Raw genomic sequence first — 17,893 nt, forward strand, 5'->3', positions numbered from 1 at the left:
CCTGTGCTTACATTCTTTCTGGGTCCAGTGTTTGTTTCTACAACTCTGAATCTAAGAACCTGAGTTTGCTTAACACTTATGGGGACACCCAAATACCAAAGACTTTGATGTGGATGGAGACCCTGCCCCTTAAGATCTGACTGCAGGGGCTCCTCCTGCCATTAACCTTACCCTGGCTATGGGTGTGGGTGAGTAGGGGAGTGCCCTTCTCCACTAATTAAGGGACAGCTCAAGGGGAGACCATGAAGGAGTCCATTGGCTGAGCCTGGTAGGGAGGTTGCACCTCTCAGTCCCTGGCTGTGTTAGACAGCTTTTTGTCACTGTGAACAAAATTCCTGACCAGAACAACCTAAGGGAGGAAAAGTTTATTTTGGTGTTTGTGAAGCAGAAAGTCAAGGTAGAAGGTTTTGGTGGAGGAAGTCGTCTGTGGTCAGGCCAGGGTTCACATTGTGGGGCCATTAGACTCCTTTTAGCACATGACTGTCAGAGACTCATTTATTTCTCTTCTTCACATCCCATGACCCTCGGGCAGAGCCTTTCTCTGCAGATGACTGAGGCATCTCTAGTTCCACATTAGCTTTGGAAGAGGATTGGGAGTTTCCTAGCTCCCCAGGGTTACTTTGAACCATTTCTGACTCCTCTGGAGTTGAAGTGGGGAAGCTGTGGTCCTGGCACCCAGAATTCATCTGCCTTTGACCTCCAGTTCCTGAAAGCTCATGCACTCATGAGTGCCAGATGGTCTGTGACTTGCCAAAATTGAGTCACAGATTCAATTCAGTAATTACAGAACCCTGGGGTGGCCAGGGGCTTTGGAGGTCATATGTTTCAAGGGTGCAGAATAGGCAGAATCCCCTTCCCTATTATCATTCTGTCAGGTGTCCAAGTGGCCCCACCCTGGTGAGTGTCAATGGGGATTTCACAGACTCATGGGAAACCCATTCTGCTGTGGGCAGCTCTAGTTCCTTTCATTTATGGAGTCTCCTCGGTTGTCAATGCCAGATATTGGACTAAAAGGGGAAAAAAAATGACTGGCACTTGAGCCTTTCCCTTTGGGCATTCTTTTTTTCATTTTTACAACTTTCTTTTTTTGGAGCCATATTTTCCATCTACTCTCTGAAGTGAGAGAATGTGTTAGAATGACCATTGTGACCAGATTTCTCCTTAGTCATCTCTTATCCAGGTTAAAAAAAAACTTCTGTTTTCGGGCTGGTGATGTGGCTCAGTGGTAGAGTGCACACCTAGCATGCATGAGGCACTGGGTTGGATCCTCAGCACCACATAAAAATAAAAATAAAGACATTGTGTCCACCGAAAACTAAAAAAAATAAATATATTTGTAAAAACTACTGTTTTCTTACAATGTCATAATGCAGTATCTAGAGGTGGTATTATACAGAACTGAAGGTTTGAGCTCTGATTTTGCACAGATTTGGCTTCAAACACCAGACTCTACCACTTAACCAGTTGTGGTAACTAGAGTAAGCTTCTAAGCTTCTCTGAGTCTGATTCCTCATCTGTACCTACTTGATCCAATAGCATTATGTGAGCATTATTTTGACCTAATATCCTTGATTTTAGTTATGTGATACCTGGCATATCTTAAAACCCATTTCAGTGTGCTCACCATGCTGGTTGTCTGCCTTGTCTCCAGACCTGATCAATTTGATGCCTGTTGTTGGATAAAATACTCCTTGGGCAATCTGTCAGCAGAGACCTGGGATGCCATTACTTCTGGTGGATCCAGATTTGGGGGATCCATGAGGGCACACAGAGGAAGTGAACATCCAAGCTGAGAACTGAGAGATATGAAGAAGATTTAGCTTCTTGAAAAGGAGGTGAAGAAAGAGAAAGATTTTAGGAATAGGGGATGGCATGTGCCAAGGCCCAGTGGGGACAAACGGCACAGTTTAGTGAAGATGGAGCAGAGAGGTGAGGAGGATAAGACTACTGTGTAAGCAGGGAATGTGACAAAGGGCTTCTTTGGACATGACATGGAATTGGACTGTGTCTTGAGAACCACCAAAGGAACCACTGAAGGTTCAAAGCATTGGAGTGACATGATCCTCCCCTAATTCTTGGGGGAGAATAAAAGCTGGACCTTGGAGCTGAAAAGTTGAGTGGGACAAGTATTTTATTTAGCCCTCATGGTATTCTTATCAGGGCCACTATGTCAACTTAGTTGATTTAGTATGGCATGCTGGTTAAGCACTAGAGCTCTGAAGTCAGACTGTCTAGGTTCAAGGCCAAGCACTTCCAACTGTCATCTGTGTGATCTGAGCAAGGTTAAATGAATAGCCCATCAATATTGTACTAATAATTGGGCTAATTTAACATGATGTATAACTTGCACATGGTAAATTAGTCCTGTTATGCAGACTGTCAATCTATACTGTAGCATCATGGACCCAAGCGATAATGGAGGATGATGAAGACAGAAATAATTTGATGCTTTTAAATATCCGACAACTTCCAACTTTTGTGGAGTTGGGCTCTTTCCAAGGTCAGCTATAGTGGCAAACATGCAAATGTGTGTTCCATGTTACTTTATTAATACCCATCTACATCCTAGTGTTACCAGAGATGGGATCTTCTGGCTTAGAAATAACAGAAATGAGACTGAACAAATATTGCGAGCACACAGAGGCAAGGCTTCATGGGGACTTCAGCTGAAGGGAGATAGCAGTTATGGAAAGACCAAGCTTCTCCCTAAACAAAGGGAGAGGTTAGCTTTTATTGATTTTCTCAGGTGGACTAAAGACTGGCAATTTCCAATGGTCAGGGGCACACTTCCAACAGATGTTTCTTCTTGCCCAGGACTCAGACTACCAGACGATCATGGTCAACTTGTCCCTGAAAGTGCTGAGTTATTGTTGCAGCTGGCACCATCATCCTGAGCAATCATTTTGGCCTTGGGGTTCTATCTGTGCCTTAGGATAGGGGTGAAACACTATGTGCTTGGGCTGCTGTACAAGTCTTGAGTAGGAGAAAACACATACCAGCTCCAATCAGAAACCATGCCTACATGCAGAGGCAGTAGAAATTGACCTAAAAGTTAAGGCAATAAAGAGGACAGACGTAGGATGAAAACAAAAAATGATGAGATTCTTCCCCCTGTTCTAGTCACCCATTAGACATCTGCGAGTCCAAGTGAAAAGTCTGTATTCTCAGCAAAAGTCCCCTTCAAGTTCTAGAAAAGTAACCTAGGTAACCATTATCATGCATAAATTACCCACCAGAGGTGTTATCCACAGCAAAGCTAGCAAGAAGATAATATTGTACTGCCCAAGTGTGTGACCTCCAAAATTAATGATTTTTAAGTTACCTAAGAACAAGGAAAGCTGGAAGGTTTTTTAGGTTTTTCCCTGATAATCATTTCATCTTGTGCAAAATTTTGCTTCTGTAGTCTTATCAGGGTCTCACATCTCACCACTCTGCCCCATAGTGGTGTCCCTGACTGTCTTGCTAGCAAGAACAACTCCCTACCCATCGCTAACTGAACCAGAATCTTGAGAGAATTCTATCAGCAGACAACATTTCTGTCTTTTATTGCTGTGTTTAAAAGATGAAAAGAAAACATCAAAGAACATATGGATACATAATTTACTGTAACATCAAAGATATGTTCACATTATCAGTCTTTACCCATATGACTATGTATTTTACATAGTTGTGTTATGTTGTATACTTTCATGTATAATTACAACATAAACATTCTGTAGTTTTTCTAAGAAGTTTATATATTTTCATCTTAATGATGACAGTCATAACACAGTTAACTAAAACACTTATTTTTTTTTCAATATGTGCCTATTATGGGGAGATATGTGTGCGCCTGTTGCTTCTTTTCCCTTTTGTTGAATTGTTTCCTTGGGAATTTCCAAACAGAGATATTACTAGGCCAAAGATAAGGATTACCTAAATGGTACTTGCTTTGTGCTGTCATTTTGCTTCTGTGAGAGATTATACATATTTATTATGTCACTAGTTCTGTAAGATCACACTGATTTTGTGTTAACCTCATCAAAATTAGATTTTCTTCTTTATAATCTTTAGTATTAAATAGATACAAAATGGTATGATTCATCTTAATTTTCTTCTCTTTGATAATAGTGAGGCAAGATAGTTTTCTGGTGTCTTAATATATAAAGCATACTTACTTTGTGTAAACTGTATAAGGTATGCTTGAAAAGGGACAAGGGAGAGAAGGAGGGACCATAGAGAAGACCACTAGACTCTTTTTTGTTTTTAAATATTTATTTATTTATTTTAGTTTTCGGCGGACACAACATCTTTGTTTGTATGTGGTGCTGAGGATTGAACCCGGGCTGCATGCATGCCAGGCGAGCACGCTACCGCTTGAGCCACATCCCCAGCCCTACCACTAGACTCTTGAGAGGGAACCAACCAGGGCTCTCATTTCCAGCACCTGGTTCTTGAAGCTGAAAGAAAAGCCAGTGCAGTTGCACACAGGGATGGGGCCTACTAACCTAGTGCAGACAGCTGCACTGACCACGTATATTCCCCTCCATGCTTTATTCCAGGAACTTGGTGGCCTAGAAACCAGGCTATTTGGAGTCTGATCTGGCTGAACAGAGCTGTCTTTTTTATGCAGGCAATGTGGGAGAACCATCAGTCTTCTCACAATAACAATATCAGCTGTGGAGCCCTTGAAACCTCACAAAGAGCTTTCACACCTAGGATCTCATTGCACCCAACAGCAATCCTGTAAGAGATAGATGTTATTATTTCCATTCTGAAGATTAGGAAAATGTCATTGTTGTCATTACAAATAGTTCAGGAATGATCAGCCATTCACAACAGTTCCTGAGAGGTGGAGTCCATCCTGTCCCAGCTAATGCTCAGCAGGGAAAGTGCTGGAAAATGAAGGCTCTTCCGGCCTCTCCTGCCTGCCCCCACACCATCTCCATGATATTGACTAAAGGGCTTCTAGCCCTTTGTCTTCTTGGAGGGAGGGATGGCTGTGGCCTTTTGTTGAGGGAGGAAACACTGAAGGTCTTTGTGTAGAAACAAGGGCTGCTTGTTCTTGGAGACATATTGTTATCTCAAAGGTGCACCTGGGACTGGCCTTGTATAGGAGAGGCCCTGAGGCAGGACAAGACTGAATCTAAACACTCTTTTTTTGGTGACTTGTGTCTGCCCATCAATTAATACTGGATGCTCTTTACCCATTGCTGGCTCTGAAGAAATTCCCCCTTGTCCACTCTTTCAATTGGTTTCAAGATTCTGTCCAGAATTTGGTAGAATCTTGTATTATCAAAAAATGAACTGAGCTTAGAGATCAGGAAGAAATGGTCTTTCTTCCCTCAGCAAGTAAGGTGAATAAGCAAGGGTGAAAGACCCGCCGATTCCCTGTCCAAGAAAGACGCACGAGGCACTGGCTGCAAAAGCAAGAGGCGATTTATTGATACACAGGCGCCTGCGGGTGCTCAGTGAAACCTCAGCCGGAGCTTCTGTGAACTGGCACACCGGGCTTTGGGGCACAGATCTTTTATAGGGAATAAGTGGGTTAGTTCTTAGCATAGCACAGCGACAGTCTTCCTGTTGGACCTTCTGAATCCAGTCAGTGGGTCACCTAGGGGGTAAACTTGTTTTTCAACTTATTGTTCTTGGGAAAACCATAGAATGGCATCCTGTCTTTTTAATTCCTATTTTAAACCTGCATCCTATCCTTTTAGTTCCTGTTTTTAAACCTGCATCCTCAAGTTTGACCGTTAGGGTTATCTATATGGAACATCTTGTGGTAGCATTGTGCAGGACTTGAAATGCTACGTGCTGCTGGAGGGGTCTTGACATGGGGGTTGTATAAGGGAGCATCTTGCAGCTTCAGGGCCCAGGGGTTAGATTTCCTAATGTTGGGCCTGGGGCCTTGAAGTCCTTCATTCCCCCCTTTTCTTTATCCCGGATATAATCCTATATCCATTGATCTATCTGCTCAGAATTCAGCATTTGCTCAGTTGATGGCTCAGCGTGTTGTTGGAGTACTTGATATTGCTGTGCGAGGACCATAGTTTGGATTACGGACAGTCTTTCTTTCATAAATTGCATTAATTTGTTAAATATGCAGGGTCCAAATGTTAAAATTAACAGTAATATAATCAAGGGGCCAGCTACAGTAGATAATATAGTAGTTAGCCAATGGGATTTATTATACCAGCTTTCAAACCAACTTTGGGAGCCTCACAGGGATTTTTCCCTTGCATCCAGTCTTTCTCTAAGCTTTGTCATGGACTCCCTTACTACCCCTGTGTGATCTGTGTAAAAGCAACAGTTTTCCTTTAAGGCCGCACAAAGTCCTCCTTCCTTCAAGAATAATAGGTCCAGACCTCGTCTATTCTGCAAAACAACCTCTGATAAGGAGGTTAGGGATTTTTCTAAAGCAGTTACAGAGGTTTATATTGCTCTTAGGTCTTGTTGGATTGCAGTCTCCAGAATCCCTAGCTGTCGAGGGCCCTCAATCAGAGCTGCAGCCCCAGTCCCAACCCCTGCCAATACTCCTGCTCCTAACAAGACTGCCAGGGTAATGCTGATAGGCTCTCGGGTGAATCGAGTCCTGCTCATGAAATGTCCCTCAAATTCTTCTGTGGAATAATAGAGTAGCCGTGGATAGATCTGGACTAACACACAAAAATCTTTAGACTGGTTGAAATTGGCTATCGCAACACAGGGTGTAATCCCAGTGTTACATGCCCAGTAGAGTCCTGTTGGAGGCACTAAGTAGCTGGATGTGTCAGAGGATGACACGGTTGCAGTACGTGCACAGAGCTCTTTTAACATAGAGGAGCCTCCTATGCATGTTCCTGAACCGGTTACTTCAGGCAGTGTCAACCTGTGTCTTGTTTCCCAGTTGCAGCTGGTGGAGGTGCCATAGGTGAAATTCCCATTAATAGCTACTCCTTCATAGTAGGGGGGGGCTTGCCTGGAGGCAAATCCAGCAGGACTCAGTGAGATTGGGCTGGGTGGAATTGAGGGCTTGGTATCCCCCTTCAACTAGGTCCATTAGTCTTTCTCCTGACCCTGGTAAAGTAGGATTAGTGACAACTGCCATGGTCGGAGGAGTGGAGGGGGTTGGACGGATGGTATTAGATGGGGACGTTGGTCTTGAGGGTGCCTGTTTATATTTTTTTTTTTGGAGGAGGAGCCTTTTGGTCTTGGAGTATCTTGTTAGGGCCTATCGGCTGGGGGTCAACTTTTATAGTTAACCTGATTTTGAATAGGACCCCCGGGTCATATGCAGTCTGATGATATACCCGTAGTCCCCATAGCTTCCCTTGTAACCAATCTTTTGATGTTCTGCCTGCCTTAGTAAAGGTAATGTTTAAGGGGTTGCAGGCAAACATGGTGCATGGCCCGTCCCCATACCATAAGGTGTTGACTGTCCCAGGTGTACTTTTACAATAGTCTGTAGAGAGTGGGGGCTCATTTTGCTTTTCTCTTTTCACTTGGATCAAATCCCTGGATGAGCTAGGGTTCCAGTATGCATCCCCCGTAGTTTCACATCCCCAAGCCTTACAATAATAACTTTCATGTTGCCCACATTTACGTGCTTGCGACTTAGTTCTCCCGTCCCTGGGGCATACATAGAATGATTTTTTTTTTTTTTTTCTTAGAGCTGCCCGAGCCCTTGGGTCCCTACATCCTGCCGGATAGCGTGAGCAAGGGCAGCCCCCGCTGGAGATGCACACTTCTGGCCCACTCGGTTTAGCTGGGTCAGTAGTTGGAATATCAAAGTCTTCTGACCCGGCCAGTATGTGACAAAGATCTGGCTCCAGGTTAGGCCACCAAGCCCAGAGGGGGTACTTTGTGGATGTTTTTTCCCAAATTATGTCTCCCACCCCCGATAGTATTTGCCATGTCTGGCGTATAGGCCGATTGGGATCATAGAGTTGGTGCCTAGCAACTGATATGGGGAAGATAGAGCACAGAGCAAGAAAAATCAACAGCGGGTAAGTCTTATCTTTAGCGGGTTCTGGGTGCGTTGCAATTTCCATTCAGGCTCTGGAGTGGCGTCTGTGGGCTCCTGTGGATGTGCAGCTTTCACGTGGGAGGCGTGGATCCAAGCGGTGATGCCGTCCACTTTGATTGCAGTGGGAGTGGTCAGCAGAATGGTGTAGGGTCCTTTCCACCGCGGTTCGAGGTTCTTGCTCTGGTGCCTGCGTACCCAGACGGTGTCTCCGACCTTGAAGGGATGTGGCAGCAAGGGGGTTTTAAGTTCCTCTTTGTATGCTGCTGCTAGAGGCTTCCAGACCTCGTTCTGGACCAATTGCAAAGCATGCAAATGAGTCTGCATAGATGGGGTGAGGGAGGCATAGGTTTCAGTTTCATAAAAGTTAACAGCGGGAGGTGGGGCACCGTACAGGATTTCAAATGGGGTTAGTCCATGTGGGCCTGGGGTGTTTCGGGCCCGATACAAGGCTAAAGGTAGGAGTTGTACCCAGTCTCTAGTGCCAGTTTCAAGTGTCAATTTAGTTAAAGTCTCCTTAATGGTTCTATTCATCCTTTCTACCTGTCCTGAACTTTGGGGTCTATAAGCACAGTGTAATTTCCAATTAATCCCCAATGTATTGGCCACCGCCTGACTTACCTGGGAGATGAAGGCAGGCCCATTAAATGTTTCCTTTCTGGTCCTCACTATCAGGATCAAAGGGAGTAAACCTCCGATAAGCCTCTTTTAATCTCTTTAAGAAGGCTGTCGGAGTTTCCTCTGACCCCTGGATAGTCTGTCTTACCTGAGCCAAATTGGTGGGCCGTCGCCCTGCTCCATGGAGACCCGCTATGAGTAACTGGCGATAGAGACGTAGGTGGTTCCTACCTGCTTCAGTCGCATAGTCCCAGTTTGGCCGGGTTAAAGGAAAAGCTTCCTTAATCAAATTTGTGAGTTGGGTGGGGCGCCCGTAGTCCCCTGGCACTTTTTTTTTTTTTTTTTTTTTTTTGCGAGCTTCCAAGAGAACCTTTTGTTTCTCCTCTGTGTCTAATAGAGAAATCTTTAATTCTGCTACTTAGGGCTGGATAACCATATTAGCAAACATCAAGTCTACCTGCGTTGGCTAGAAATAAAAGCCTTAGACTAAAACTACTCTAGCAGTCCCTTTAACAGTTATCAGGCATTTCTGTCTAAGAATCTCTCTTGTAGCCTCCAGTCTACTTATTTATGGAAGTTACATTTAACTATTATTATCATTTAAGATGTCCAGGAACAGCTGTGCTTTGGCTTTTACTGTCTTTGCTAAGTGTTTAAGATGAAGCAAGTCAAACTGACTTTTGTTTCTACCTATTGTTTACAGTCAGCTGAGTTATCCTGGGAGTCCTCGGGAACTTCATAGCAGCTTTTCAGTTCTGCTAGTGCCATTTGCGCTAGGATGGGCCCAGGCCTTGCTTGACCATGTAGCTTCCCTCAGAAGCATCAGGGACGTCTCCCTTTTTTAATGACCCTCCTCTTTACAGCAAATGCACCGATTGGCTTTCTGTCCTCCACTGGTCTCATTAATCTCCCTGCTCAGGAGGTTATGTGGCCTAGAGTTGCTGAGCCCTTTGGAGAAGTCCCCTATTCCCTGATTCAGACTGACTCAGAGGGCAAGAGCCGAATATTGGTTTTCTTGGCCCTTTTAATTTAACTAATTTTAAAACTTGATCTTAAACATCCAGCAAATAAGTTAACAGCTTTATATTAAGAGCACTGGGCTTTAATGTTTATCTCTCTATCCTGTAGGTGATAACTCCTTATCTTATGTTGGCCCAGGTTGTGTTCTTAAAGCAATACCTCTTTAAAACATTAACAGGCAATCCTTAAACCATCTATAAGTAAACTACAAAACAAAACTAACTAGGGTAGAAACATATTTAGCTTATATAATAGCTACCTTGAATTCTAGCAGGGTTATACATCATAATTTTCTGTTTGAGATCCTAGTAATCTTGGCACAAACCTATTTTTGGACACAACTTTAACTGTACTGAAATCTTGCTTACTTTTTTATAGCCACTTTCACATGTAGTGAGATGGGACAGAGCCTTATCTCAAGTAAGGCAGGGCTCTTTATAAATCTCAAGTACTATAGTTCTGAAGCTGATCGTTTTACAAAGTTTACATAAATTGTTGTTCAAGTTTACATGAACATTAGCTAACACAACATAATATCATACCTAAAACATGAATTAGAGGCTGAAAGCTTTTAACCTTTTATAGAAAAGTAGTAATGTACTTTTGTGTTTTGCAATAAAACCTTTACATAGATTAGGCTCTCATTAACTTAAAAATACATAAATTGTATCTCAGAGTAGAAAGTAACATGGAACTGTACATATCTTATTGATAACGAGTTCAGTTATAGAACACAAATGATATAATTGAATCTTTAACATGCTTTTTTTTTTTTTTAACCTAAAATTACCATACAACTTTAGAACACCAGCTTGATATAATGTTCTTTCGAAGCTTCTACCTTACAGACTTGTATACCTGGAAGATATGAACACATTAATAACACCATAATTATATAAACCTCTTTTTGTTCACATTTTGAAACAATACTTGTAAACTTTTAAATTTAAGCAGAGTTAACATTTTATTAGGGCCTTTTTGAACACCTAGAGAAACTTATAAGCTTAATTTTGAGGACAGGAACTGCTATTTTGAGCAGACACTTTAGGCCTAAGGCATTTTAACCTTAAGTTATATTTCCAGGTTTAGATGTTGAAAATTATGATACAAATTTAAGAAGCAATTTTTAAAATTTTATATCTTTTTACATTAGAAAAACTTGTTCACATAAAACTGGAAATAGGATCTCTACCATCAGAAGAAATTTCTTTGGTACCTCTAAACCACTTTGCTTGTTCTGAAGTTTCTAAAGTAGCATTGAGTTACATTAAATTTGCCCACACACTACCATATATATCTGAAATTAAGCTTTGAAAATTTCTAAGACTATTGCTATTTAATTATCTAATGTCATTTTTATGAGCCAGGCCAACGTTTTAATTGCTCTTCAGGCTACCCAGTTCAAAATTGAAATTTTTTAATTAATTTTTTTTTTTATCCCAAGTATTTAAGTTTTCTAGCATGAACTATCTGAAATCAAACTAAACAATTGCTTAAACCCAACTTTTAACTGCAAGATAGTGCAATGCTTTAGAAACCCATTCAGATACCAGATTGTTACAATAAAAAATTATTATTATTATTATTATTATTATTATTATTATTATTATTTTTTTAGACACACATTTAACCTAGATTATCTTTAAGAAACAATCAGACAACCAGATAAGAAAATATCTCTCCAGGTTTTGAACTTTCATTTAATTATGACTCCTATCAGTGGCACCATAGACTTTCCCATGAGTGGACCAGATGTTTTCACGTAGGGGCAACTGTAGGTGTAAAATCAAGGGTCTCAGCGTGACTGGCTTTACTGCATTCAGTGTCCCTTCTTTTTAAGTAAACAGAGGTGGCTTAATCCTTAAGATGTAGATAAGGACCCAGGGAACTCCCCAGAGCTAAATGGCTCTGGCAGCTGCTGGGAGTCCCTTAATCTTATCTTTCACCCATAGGATCAGTTCCTCCAGTTTGGTTTGACCTTAGGCATTAGGCATTTTTTTTTTTTTTTCCTAACTTTTTAGTAGCCAGCTCCCAAAAAGTCCATCCTCTGCTTGCAGTTGTTTCGAGTGCTAGGCTTCCCCAAGAAAGCAGAGTGGGAACTCCTTAAAAGTCCCCTTGAGAGTGTCAAAATTTGTGACTGAAAATTTGGTTCCCATTTCTAAAGCCAATTAACACTAATTTAATAATGAGGACAGGGCTTTGAGAAAAGTCAAAGCGAGATGTCAAAGTTGTTAAATCCCCAGCAGGCATCTCTATTTGCACTCAAGCCGGTTATGGGGGGGGGAAGAAAACATTGCTTCCCTAGTCTCAGTATTCAGCCTTAGATGGAATTTATCATCCGCCTTGGGCTGCATTTCCAAGCAGCCTGACTCCAGGAAGACCCGTTCGCTTCCTGGGGTGGAGGGGCCGGGAGGAACAGGGACGGGACAGATCCGCCATACCGCCGGGTGGAATCCTCCCGGCAGACTGCGCGGACCCCACCCATGCAGGAGGAGATTCGCAGAGGTCCTGAAAGGTTAAAAGCCATGATCTGGATGGCCATGCGGCCCCGGCTGAAAGACAATCTCTGACTTTGCAGATTAGAGAGAGAGATGGAGGGACTCTCCTGGGGGCCATTCAACTCCGAGGGTGGGCCAATATTGGCCACTCCGTGGTACAGAGTGTTACCAATTTTTTTTCTTCTTAACTGCCACGGACAAGTTGTTTGCCCGCTCTTGAATGTCTTGCCAATGATCTAGAGTGAGGCTCAAAGGGGTTGTTAGTGATTGTCCCATGTTATTCTCAGAGAGGAAATAGAGAGACAGACACAACGACACAAAAACGAAACCAAACAGTGAGATCGCTGCGCGGCTTCGGTGGAAACCGAAAAAATCAGATGGCCTGGGAGAAGTTTGTACTTCTCCGTCGCCTACAAAGATGGTGTAATCCTCGGAAACACCGGGGGCCCCAAAGAAATGGACCCCTCTGATCCCTGGGACGTCTCCCAGGGTGGCAGGGGAGAAGTCCGAGTTCGTCAACTCCTTCTCAAACTGCCTCAGAATACAAATCGACTACAGAACTGCCTCAGAATACTAAATGACTATGCCTAGGATCATATAGTCTTACAGACGCTGCGCGGAACAAAGAACAGATAGCCAACAGGACAACAAGACAGAAAGTTTGAGCTGGCCAGCTTACCTCCCAGTGATGTCGGGAGTTCCTCGGGCAGGGATCCGGATGGGGTTACAGGAGTTCTCCTGGCTGGCTCGCCAAATGAAAGACCCGCCGATTCCCTGTCCAAGAAAGACGCACGAGGCACTGGCTGCAAAAGCAAGAGGCGATTTATTGATACACAGGCGCCTGCGGGTGCTCAGTGAAACCTCAGCCGGAGCTTCTGTGAACTGGCACACCGGGCTTTGGGGCACAGATCTTTTATAGGGAATAAGTGGGTTAGTTCTTAGCATAGCACAGCGACAGTCTTCCTGTTGGACCTTCTGAATCCAGTCAGTGGGTCACCTAGGGGGTAAACTTGTTTTTCAACTTATTGTTCTTGGGAAAACCATAGAATGGCATCCTGTCTTTTTAATTCCTATTTTAAACCTGCATCCTATCCTTTTAGTTCCTGTTTTTAAACCTGCATCCTCAAGTTTGACCGTTAGGGTTATCTATATGGAACATCTTGTGGTAGCATTGTGCAGGACTTGAAATGCTACGTGCTGCTGGAGGGGTCTTGACATGGGGGTTGTATAAGGGAGCATCTTGCAGCTTCAGGGCCCAGGGGTTAGATTTCCTAATGTTGGGCCTGGGGCCTTGAAGTCCTTCAAGGGGTTATAAGAACATGAGAGCAATTTGTTCATCTTATTGGTGATGGCAGCAGGAAGCCTGGTGTTTTTAAGTTGAGGCAGATGGTCAGGACTGGGCAGAGGTTCTAGAACCAGAAATAAGGCAATGGTTGTCCAAGATGAACTTTGAGGAGCCCTGGGACTTCCCATGCCCTTTCAGGGGTGTTGTGAGGTCTTTTCTTACCCAGTAACATTATTTGTTCAAGGTCATATTTACTTTATACCAACCAAAGCAACTATTGAAACAGATTGAATGTAGAAGCAGACAGGAGAATCCAGCTGTCATTTATAAAGGCAGACATTAAGGAGACTTGTAAACATGTGACATGTTGCCTCATTTCTCAGTAAAATTGTTTTTGCTTTGTTTTAGAATAGTCATTTTTTTTAAAAAAAATGTTGTATGTACATATATTGGGTTTGTTAACATCTTTTTTTTTTTTTTTTTTGGTACCAGAGATCGACCCCAGGGGCACTTAACCATGGAGCCACATCCCCAGCCCTTTTTCATATTTCATTTAGTAAAAGTCTTTCTGAGTTTCTTAGGGCTTCACTAAGTTGCTGAGGCTGGCTTTGAACTCGCGATCTTACTGCCTTAGCTCCTAAACCACTGGGATTATAGATGTGCTCCATCGTGCCCAGCTGTAAACATTATTTTTGAATGAATAAATTAATAAATATTTAAAATCTCCCCCAGGTTTAATTTCTAATGAAGTCATATGGATAGCTATAAACCAAGTATCAAAAACATTGTTGGAGCCAGGTATGGTGGCACATGCCTTTAATCTCAGCAGCTTGGGAGGCTGACACAGGAGGATCGTGGGTCAAAGCCAGTCTCAGCAACTTTGAGGCACTAAGCAACTCAGTGAGGTCCTGTCCCTAAATAAAATACAAACTAGGGCTGGAGATGTGGCTCAGTAGTCAAGTGCCCCTGAGTTAAAACCCCAGTACCATAAAAACAAAACATTGTTGGAATTGCAAAACTTTTAAGAGTTACAAAGGAGTCCTGAGAATAAAACTTTTCAGAACCAATTGTGTAGAGACTGAGTCTGAGCTAGTCAAATGAGATAATTTCTTAGCATGGAGGAAAAGAATAGGTGAGACCAGGAAGAGATTCCAGATATTCACACATTCATTCATTCAAACATTCATGAATTCTCACTAAGTGCCAGGCCCTAGGTCAAGTGCTAAGGGCTTTGAAATGCATGAGATACAGCCTCTGCCTTCATGGATCCAGGGAGACCATTATTTAAACAACAGCAACAGAATGAGGAGTTCACAGTGGAAGGGGGCTTCAGGAATCTGGGGAGGGACAAGTGGCTAGGGAGATCAAGGAACTCTTGCAGTGCCACAGGCAGGTTCCCGTGAAGTATGAGGAGGCCCAGAGTCATTGTCAGGGAGGCCCAGGGTCATTGCCACTTGCTTGCTTCCTTGCTGTTTGAACAGTGTTGCTGCTCAGCCTGGAGGAGCCAGGGTTGGAGGAGGAAGTTTTAGCCACCCAAGGCCTCGGGCGATGAATAATTGAGAGCTTTGCCATAGTCAGTATCAAAGGGCAAGTAACAGGTGAATGTCTACTGATATTTCTCTATCATTTTACTATTACATATAATAAAAATAAAATGGTTACATTATTATTAAATTTTTCCCTAACATATAGTCCCTGTTTTAAAAAGTCAAATAATACAGAGTGTCAAATGCCCTCCCTGCAATCACCATGGAAAGTCACTGTGTCATCTCAGCCACTTTCAAGACACATCCAGATCTACATGAGCTTTAGACAGAGAAGCTGGGATTGTTTGCAGCAGAAGGTGTGTGAGGTCAACAGGACACCCTATATGAGCCTGAGTGTCTGCTGATGGTGACAGGAGCAGTGTGGAGGCCCTGATGGCTGATGGCAACAGAGGCAGTGCAAGAGGATCTCTAGGTGCACTTTGTGGAGAATAAATCACACCTCTGAATAACCACAGGGAGCTGCCGGCTTGCAGAGAAGCCAGGATCAGGAGTTTGCTTCTGCAGGACACTTCTGGGTCCTGGGCTGGCTCTCCCAGAGCCCCCTTCCTTCCCTCTTCTCTCTCCCCAGGCATTGGCCCATTTTGCTTTCTCCTGACCCACCTCTGCCTGCAGCTTTGGTGTCCTCTTCTTTTCTTCCCAGTTCCCTGCCTCACAGCCTCTCTTCCTGTTTTTGACAAGGCCCTAGGACTTCTTGGGATTTTTTCAAATACTCTCCTTACTGGGAACATTTTCCATTTTTAATTTGAACTCCAGATAGAATTTAACAAGTTGTTTTAGGCAGTTCATGATCTCGCTTCTGTTTAAATTATTTTTTTTTTAAAGAGAGAGAGAATTTTTTTAATATTTATTTTTTAGTTTTCGACAGACACAACATCTTTGTTTGTATATGGTGCTGAGGATCGAACCCGGGCCGCACGCATGCCAGGCGAGCGCGCTACCGCTTGAGCCACATCCCCAGCCCCAAGTTTAAATTATTTTTAAATCAACCAACACATTCATTAGTGAGATTTGCTTCCCTTCATATGGATCCATTCGAGAGCCTCCTAGTGGGCACTGAGGAAAAAATACCTGTAGAAAAGGGAGTGATTGATTTCTCTGAGATGGCCAAAGCTGTCTTCACAGGAACTTCCTGGACTATCTTTAATTTGCAATATTTCACCAACCAATCAATGACAAGGCTTAAACAAACCTAGTAACTCCAGAAAGCATCATGACCCCATATGTTCCTGGCATCGGGTGAACATATAGTTTAGTCATTGTGTTGATTATCCTATCTATAATGGTCACAAAACCTGATCCATCCATATAGCTATATTGTACAAGTACCGGTGTTGAGAGCCACAGTTTAGTCAGAATGACGCCTGGCATTTTTGCCAGAGGGAATGGTTGAAAGGTGACCCTGCTCTGGGATTAGGGCGGATCCTGCTGCCTCGGGCACCCACTACTTTGGAGTTCTCCCGGGGTTCTGAGAGAATTGGCGCACGGAGCCCGGTGGAGGCAGTGTGTTCCCGGGAAGTGTGTGTAGAGTGCCAGTGAGAGTTCGGGAATAAAGGTTGCTTACCTATAAGGCTGTGTGGCGGCTCGGTTATTTTGTGCCTAGCCAGATTGCGGCATACAGGCAAAGTCCAGGGCTTCTATATAGTGAATTCATCATTAACTCTACTAACTTAGTTCTCCTTTGTCATTTCTTTAGAGACCATATGAAATGGTGGTATCCAAATGTGGTATCCCCTATAGAAGTGGTCACTAGTTTTCCTGCTGGATTTCTTCAGCAGTCTGAATTTTCTAGGACTCTGGCCTTGGCAGCCTTTAATGATAAAGATTCCTCTTCTGATGCGTGTGGGAGGCCAAGCTTATGGGTGACTGAGTTACACTCCCCAGCTGGGTGCTGAGGTGCTCAGTCACAGAAATGGGTGTGTCTTGCTACAGCCCCATGGGTGAAGCTATGCTCACCTGTTCCTTTGTAATATAACCCCTTGCCCTGTTTAGGATAGAATCTTCCATGGAAGTGCCTTGTGTGTGTCCCCTCCTCTTACTGTGCCCTTGGGTGTGGCCTACCCAGGTGTCAGTCAACCTGCTGACAGTGGACATCATGAAGATAGACTCAGCCCCCTGAAACCTGACCCCTTGCCTCATTTGAATAGCTTCTCCTCAATAAAAGGGGTCAGTGCGTGCTCTCTCTCTCTTTCTGCGGACCCTTAAGGTCAGAGGAGCCATCACAGCAACCCCAAAGAAAAAGGTATTTGTGTCTCTTGTGTGGTTATTTCGTGCAGCCCAGTTAGCCCAGTTTAACTAGAGTGACCCCTGAGCCTTTTAGTCGTGAGAACAGAAACCCGGCAGATGCGTCCTTCATTTCTAGTACTGGACATTTTTTTTTTTTTTTTTTTGGCTCAGCTAGATGTAGCAGCATAGTTAAGTGTTTGGGTCTCAGCTCAATATGACTCTCTGTTGATTTAGCTTTTCCAAGATGGCCAGGCTCTGGAAGATCCTGGGAAAAATAGTTCAAAGAATATGGTAAGAGCAAGCACAAGTCTTCCCCTGTGACCTTTTACAGAGATGTGGATAAATAGCACTGACTCCACAGCCTAAGATAGTCCCACATTCAGGTCTCTCATGTTATGCTCCAGTCAGAGTCCTCAGCTCTTTAAACCCTGTGAGCCCTCCTTCCCAGAGACCATAGCTAGAAACATCTCCGGTGTCTCTCATGACATTGTCTGAAGTCATGCTGCTTTGGAGTTTGTGGACAACATAAAATGATGCTATTTGGGGTACAGTATTCAAACAGTCAGGAACTACCATGTCAATACCAAGGCTGGGATGATGACATAAATCCCTGGGTGCAGTCATTTTTCCATGATGGCTCTGTTGGTGGACATCCATCTTCCTTGCTGTGCGCTTCCTTTCCATCCCACAACTGATCATAATTAGATCCCTGTGTCCTGTT

At 43.4% G+C, this 17,893-nt stretch overlaps 1 long non-coding RNA gene across 1 annotated transcript; it reads right to left on the minus strand.

The window, feature by feature from the left end:
- Window positions 1-7,902: 7,902 nt before the first annotated feature.
- Window positions 7,903-13,416, minus strand: LOC117794676 (uncharacterized). The gene is made up of 2 exons (XR_011707300.1): window positions 12,797-13,416; window positions 7,903-10,477 (listed from the first exon to the last, which is right to left on the minus strand). It is a non-coding gene; the product is annotated as an uncharacterized lncRNA (long non-coding RNA).
- Between the last annotated feature and the right edge of the window lie 4,477 nt (window positions 13,417-17,893).

This window comes from Marmota flaviventris, chromosome 4, assembly GCF_047511675.1.
Source record: "Marmota flaviventris isolate mMarFla1 chromosome 4, mMarFla1.hap1, whole genome shotgun sequence".
NCBI lineage: Eukaryota > Metazoa > Chordata > Mammalia > Rodentia > Sciuridae > Marmota > Marmota flaviventris.